This window comes from Trachinotus anak, unplaced genomic scaffold (genome assembly GCF_046630095.1).
Source record: "Trachinotus anak isolate AG129_WGS33_773 ecotype Australia unplaced genomic scaffold, CSIRO_AGI_Tana_v1 ptg000002l, whole genome shotgun sequence".
Lineage (NCBI taxonomy): Eukaryota > Metazoa > Chordata > Actinopteri > Carangiformes > Carangidae > Trachinotus > Trachinotus anak.
The window spans coordinates 25,420,171-25,426,910 of NW_027273853.1; the positions used below are offsets into that span (position 1 = coordinate 25,420,171).

The 6,740-nt window shown below is 39.8% G+C and overlaps 1 long non-coding RNA gene across 1 annotated transcript; it reads left to right on the forward strand.

The window, feature by feature from the left end:
• The first annotated feature begins 1,343 nt into the window (after positions 1-1,343).
• LOC139606098 (uncharacterized) lies at positions 1,344-6,345 on the forward strand. Its single transcript, XR_011684549.1, has 3 exons — positions 1,344-2,734; positions 3,750-3,867; positions 5,730-6,345. It is a non-coding gene; the product is annotated as an uncharacterized lncRNA (long non-coding RNA).
• The last annotated feature ends 395 nt before the right edge of the window (positions 6,346-6,740 follow it).

A 6,740-nucleotide genomic window follows, 5' to 3' on the forward strand; every position in this document is an offset into this window, starting at 1 on the left:
GCTTTCAGCGATTAACCTTATAACATAATACCCAAGCCTTTAAATTGTGGTCTGCTTATTAGTTATCATATTAATATTTTCCTTTCTGTTGATTAAGGTGTAGGGTTGTCTGTGCAAGATCCGTAAGTAAGTTGAGAAGCTTGAAACAGCGTACTGAGGCAGGAAAATACAGTATTCTGCATTGTCACTTGAGTGTTTCATTGTCAGTTAATGGTAAATATTATGAAGATTACCATATGGTGAGTGAGCAGAGTGCAGCAAGATGCAGCAGAGACTTAAAGCACAGAACAAACAGGCAGCACAAAATCATGAGACCGGACAGGCCATGAATTTGAGAGTTTTTTTTATCACTACTGTCAGACTGGGCTCAAGGATTGGACTCAGATGCACGACTCAGAAGCCGTGATCCAAAGAATAAAACCTTTAATACAGTCCAGAATAGATTTACAGGAAACAGTCCAAATGTCAGGCTAGGGTATCCCAAAACAGGTAGCAAGAGGCAAAAACACTAAGACTGGCAAGGTCAACAACACAGGAGGGCAATTACTCTAGAATGAAGGGTGGAACTCTTGACACTGAGGTACAAAGACGAACTGGCAAAGATCATATGGAAACAGGGCAAATAAACACACACACACACAGGGGTAGACAACAAGGCACAGGTGTAGCACATTAGGGAGGGGCAGGTGATCAAACAGGTGGGAAACACAGGACGACAGGAAGTGAAGCAGTCTGCAAAGAGAGACAAAATGAGTAAATACAAAATGAAACAGGAGGCAGATGTGAAGATGAACAAGAAGCAAAAACCTGACCTTAGGCAGTGGAACTGGATGTGACAACCACTGTCATGAAAAGATATGTTTTGGCTCATTTAGGACATTTTTTCTAGTCAGTGTGGTAAACAACTAAATCACACATTGAGATGGTGGTTTGTAGGAGGGGTTGGGGTGGGATAGATGGTTCTTTGCCTCAGCTTGCCTACTGCACACCACTGATGAAACACCAGGCTGATGGGGGAGGACAGCATCTACATCGGGTTTGTTTGAATTTCTGTCTCTGACAACAGGGTTGTATGATCCTAAGATAATATTGTTTTGTTTTTTTTCATATGAATTAAACATCTAAACACTGTTGTGCTTTGCCTGTCATTGTCAGTGCAGACCAAAAAAAAATGAAAGAATAAAGAAATCCTTTGGTTTACATGAAACTCGTCTTGTATGCTGCAGACAAAAACTGCAAAAGGAAAAACATGCACACTCATATATTTGAGGCTGGACAAATGAGCATTCACAGCGGCAGTGACACACAGAGTACACACCTTGTTACACAGTTTCACCCAGAAGACCTTGGCAAATAGCTCAAACACATGGGGTAAGTGGCAGGTCTGAATATAATGGGCTCTCCAGAAAGGGATAAACAGACTGATTAACAATGGTACAGTGATGATTACAGAGGATGATAATTACTGCACGAAAACATCACTTTACTGAAACTGAAACAGGATTGCAAAAAAAAAAAAAAGACTACAGACATGAGACAACAGACCATAAATGTCTTTTCTTTCAAAACACCTCAAACAGTAGTTGTTGAGATGACTAACTGACTAACATGGCTTGTATGGTTACTAAAAAACAAAGGAGATTTTATCATTCACTGGTCTCTTTACTTAAGCAGCATGTTAGACTTATACATTTAGCGCCATATAGTGATTTAAAGAATCACTTAAAGTTTAAAGATAGAGGTTTTTCTTTAGTTGATACATGTTTTAAATCCCTTTATTGACTGAGGTGCCAGCAGAGTGACAAATCCAGGGGCAAAGATCCAGACTCTGGCCCTCGTTTCTCATCTGTTTACATCAACAGCCTGTGACTGATGAAGAGAAAGCGGTCGATGCAGACAACTCAAATCAAACTACTACACAACACACTCCAGCTGGTGTAATAATGTCTGTTGAGCCACCACCCTGCCGTTCCGTGCCCTCCCTATACACTTAGAGAGTGAGAAGCCGAGAGCTTACACACATCTACTCAATGAACACTTCCATGTCCACTTCTAAATCTGTGGTTGAAACACACAACATATGAAGCAAAATATTAGCATTAAAATACAGCCGATGAAACAGCCGATGTGGAATGATAATACTGGTATGCTGATATATCAGTCGGTTGATGAGTTACTGAGGGTTGTGTAAGAAGTGTGGTGGCACATGCCTCTTTTCCCTGACATTACTGGCAGAAAAGAAAACTTTGTCATTCAACCTGTGTGGTCATTTATCTTATACTAAGAAGAATGTTTAATATATTATACTTGTTTTCATAAATTAATAGAATGGCTTCTAACGTGGGAGCATGTACGAGACAACCAGATGTAGGTAAGCAGGTTTTGCTTTAAAGAGGACTTATTATGTTTTTCTGAGTTTTCTTTCTCTTATAGTGTGTTATAGCTTTTTGTGCATGTAAATGGTCTACAGAGGCTGTAGAGTAACTCTTTCAGGGCAAAACTCAATTTCTCATCTGTATGAAACGCCTCATTGGGGGTTACTTCCTAGACCTATTAACGTCAATACGTCTCTTGGTGCTGCCCACCTGAAAGCTGGAGACCCCCTGCAAGGTTGATTTTGTAGCCATGCCAAAAAGACACCATGTTCTCAAACGCCTGGAGAAATCTATTTCATTTTTTCCACAGTTCCCTAGACTACTGTGAACCAGCAAATCAAGGAGGACTGCTTCAGAAGGTTAGTTAAACGCTTTATTTTCACAGTGGTTATTTTTCATGTGGCTGAGCAGGGGCCTCGGGCTCACAGCCTGTGAGTCTGCATCATTATTGTGGATCTGTGATGTTTACCCGGATCACCTGTGACCCGATCACATTAATAAGAAGCAGCATAGCTAAGATATAGATGCTTAAAGGTTTGTCAGTATTGACATGCTATACCTGGATAGCTCGGTTAAATGATTCACAATTTGACTGATGTACAGAGGAAGAAAAATAATGTCTTTTCAGAACATTGACACAATCTAATCTATTTTGGCAGAGACCAAAAATAAAATAACCACTAAAAATGGATGACCATGTAATTTGCCCATATTTGTAATGTATATATTTATATTTTTCTATAATATTTTTTCACAACTTTATTGTAAATATTTCTTTTTATTTTATTGTCAAATTTTTATTTATATTTAAGTGATCTGTCCTGCACTGCTTGTTTGTTATCTTTGTTTATAGTTTTTCCTTCTTACTATGTTTAATATTTTGCACCAAACGCCGAAACAAATTCCTCATATGTTGGAAAACCTACTTGGCAATAAACCAGATACTGATTCTGATTCTGATGAAAGGTCCTCGTTAATGTCATTTGCCACAATATATTTTCCGTGGAACGCTGGAATACCAGTCCCTAGTAGTCTTAGTATGGCTGCGGACCTACATAGCTTTAGATCTGGTTAAAGTGTGTGTTGTTATTTAGGTGTAAACATAAAGTGAAAGGTGGTGAGTTATAATGTTGTAAAGAGTATGGTCTAGACTTGCTCTATTTGAAAAGTGTCTTGAGATAACCTCTGTTGTGATTCGGCATTATATAAATAGAAATTGACTTGACTTGAGTAACTTCCTGGTTCAGGTTAAGTAATCCTTATTCAGTAATCAGTAATCTTATAAGCCTAAAGATAAAGCAATGTGTTACCAGTCTTTGCTGTACGAGCTAATTCTCCTAAATCAGGTTGTCCTGTATTTGCGCCCAAACCCAGTGCACCGTCCTCCAGGCGTCCTCCCAGGCTCTGGGGGATGTGGCGGGACGTTTGGCCACTGGTCTGAATGTGCCTTTACTGTATGTCACACACCTCCTGCGGGCTGCTGGAATCCAAGGTAAATATAATTCATGCCATCATTTGGAAAAGCTTCCAGTCAGTGTGACCTTTTCAGTCGTAACAGTTGCGGCTCACAGCTAAGAGTTTAATGCTGGTGCAGTTTGTGAAAACAACGAAACACCCAAGTGGCAAATGTATTACTCATATATATTATAATTTTGCAATATGCTGCATATACTTATATATAATATAATAATATAACCATATAAGGACCTTCATGGAAGTTACACTGTGGTCTATGTGGACAGGTCACAAGCTACACTGCTTGTGACCTGTCCACTTGATACCAAATCTCTGAGGTGATGAGCATTTTTTTCACCTGACACTTCACACAGTTCTTAACTGATTTGACCGACTTATCTTTAAGTTGACCTTACTTTAAGGCTTAATTGTGATAAATTAGCACCTTAAGCTACCAGATGCTGTAGTGGATCAAAACCTTTGGTCTGAAGAGCAAGGCTGGATTGCCAAGCAGTTACTAACCTGAGTCAGTCCGATAGCTGAGTGGTTAGGGCTCACACCACATAGTGCCAATGCTCTCAGCACATGAGGTGCCAGTTTGACTCCTGATCAGCCCGACTCTTTCCTGCCTGTCATTCCCCCTTTCCTGTCACTCTCTATTGTCCAATCAAATCAATGCCAAAAAAAAAGGTTACCTAACTCGGTCTTTATGGTGATGAGTGGTGTCTGATTTACAGAATCCAAATGATGCTATTAATGTAAAAATATTCAGAGCTGCTCACCCTCCATTGGGCTAGTCCATTCCAAATGAGCCAGCGTTGTGTAGGACTATGCTGCTCAGGGTAAAATAATTCATATTCAAAGCAGGTTCACATCAACAAGGCTCCCTACTGACTTCAAAATTCTTTTCAGCATAAAAGGGAATTCTGTGCAGCAGGCTACCAGGTGGGCAACACCGACTGCTGTCTCAGTCTTCTTATTGCATCCATCTCTGCCATTAATTTGAATTTCTTCTTTTCATCCTTGTTCAGTCGTTTCCATTTCGAGATTTAAGTTTTACATCTGTATGTCCCTCTTATTCTGTACATAGCCCACGCCACTTATTTATTTGAAGTGATTAAAATGAGATTCTGTATGGGAAGGAATCAGTTTCAAATGCAAGCTGACGGCTGTAACTGAACTGCACAGTGGTGCAGACAGGCCTATTTCAAATCCACTTATAAAAAATAAATAGATCAAAGTCTCTACTCCCATCTCTTTCCTTTCAGAGGCCAGGTATATTTGAGAAGACTGATCCAAAACTATCAAGCAACCACTGGAAAACCACTCAGCACTCAGTTTGTGTTTCAGCTTTTGGCTGAAAGCTTTGCTGCTGCATTTTCAACGAGCCTAAAGTAGAGAGAAACTGTGCACAGGCCGGGATAAAGAGAGCTTCCTCCAACCAAAAGAGGAGATATCGCCAAGTTAGATAAATGATCTCATTCTGGAGAGATTTCTCAGCTTAAGAAGGCAAAGCTGGGAAACTACTCTTGTTCATCAAATCTTGGATCAGTATTACATAGTGTTACTGCTAAATTCCAAGCTGCTTAGATAATAACAAATCACATAAGAGGAGGTTGAGAGTTCATTTCTTTTATTCATGAAGATTTTATTCATGTGATTTCTAGAGAGCAGAACTCAAAATATTCCTTTTACCTTTGAGTGGGACTGTCTACCCCCGTCCCCAGATGAGGTGTACTTCCACAGAGGTTTGGTCAAAAAGGTGACCAGAAGTGTTTATCCTCCCTGAAGACAAAGGAAACACTAGCTGGACGATTGGAAACATGATCCATGCTGATTCTTATTACACTCTCAAGTTCTCTCTCAGGTATGCTCCTCTCCGTCTCTATCTCATTACAGGTAACAGAGTACACAGTATCTTGTCCTGGGATCAAAGCAGAGCTCCTGATAGAGAGATAATATTGCTGGTGAGAAGAAGAAGAACCTAATCTAGCCATCTGATCAGCTGTGGCCACCAATTCATCAGCATTCAGTTAATTGAATAGATGTTGATTCTCTTGAGGGCTTTGCATTTAGTTGGTTTCACAACTCTGCAGGGCAACACACTGTGGCTCTCAACATTCCCATGCATGTGATTTCCTCTGTTTTTCAGAGTGTGTGTTTGGGTCTTTGTGTGCAATGTGCTTATTAGGCCTGTGCAGCTCTCCAGCTCTCAGGCACAATTAAAATGTGATATTTTTAGTTTTTATTGTAAATGTTTGATTAAAATAAATCAGTTATTTCCTTGTTTTTTCAGCAAACAATAGTGGACGTGGGCAGTGATTCATTGGATAATTTATTGGATTAATTATTCACTAAAACACTTCTGACTTATGTAGGTTTTGCTTACCTCAGTTCAGTGTCTGAATTTGACATTTTCAGTAATGATGCATGAACCTGTAAATAAAAGAGCACATGGCTGGAAGTAGCATTAGCTGCTAATGCTAGTGTTACTTGTCTTGTGATGACTGCTCCTCTTGGCAACTTCACTGTTTGTGTCTTTCATATTAAATGACCAGTGTTGGGCAAGGTGTTTTAAAAACACATTATAGAGAGGAACTTTGGACTGGTTTTCGACAAGTAGTCAAATCTCTGACTCTTGTATAAGTTTCAATTAATCTATAATATATATTTTTTTTACTGTGGACATATGGTGTGAAATGTCTGTGCATAAACATTCCTTTGTTTGCACATGTTGCGTTATGCTAATGTGCGAGCATGTCGGCCAGTGCCTCTGCTGCGTGCTGCTGTGTCTTGCCAGTGGTGTGTTTGCAGTTTCCCCTGTTTAATCTGAGCAGCCTGGTGTGTGAGAGTCAGCTGCCCTCATTGTTAATCAGAGCGTCCCCTAAACATGTCAGCATGTTATAATGC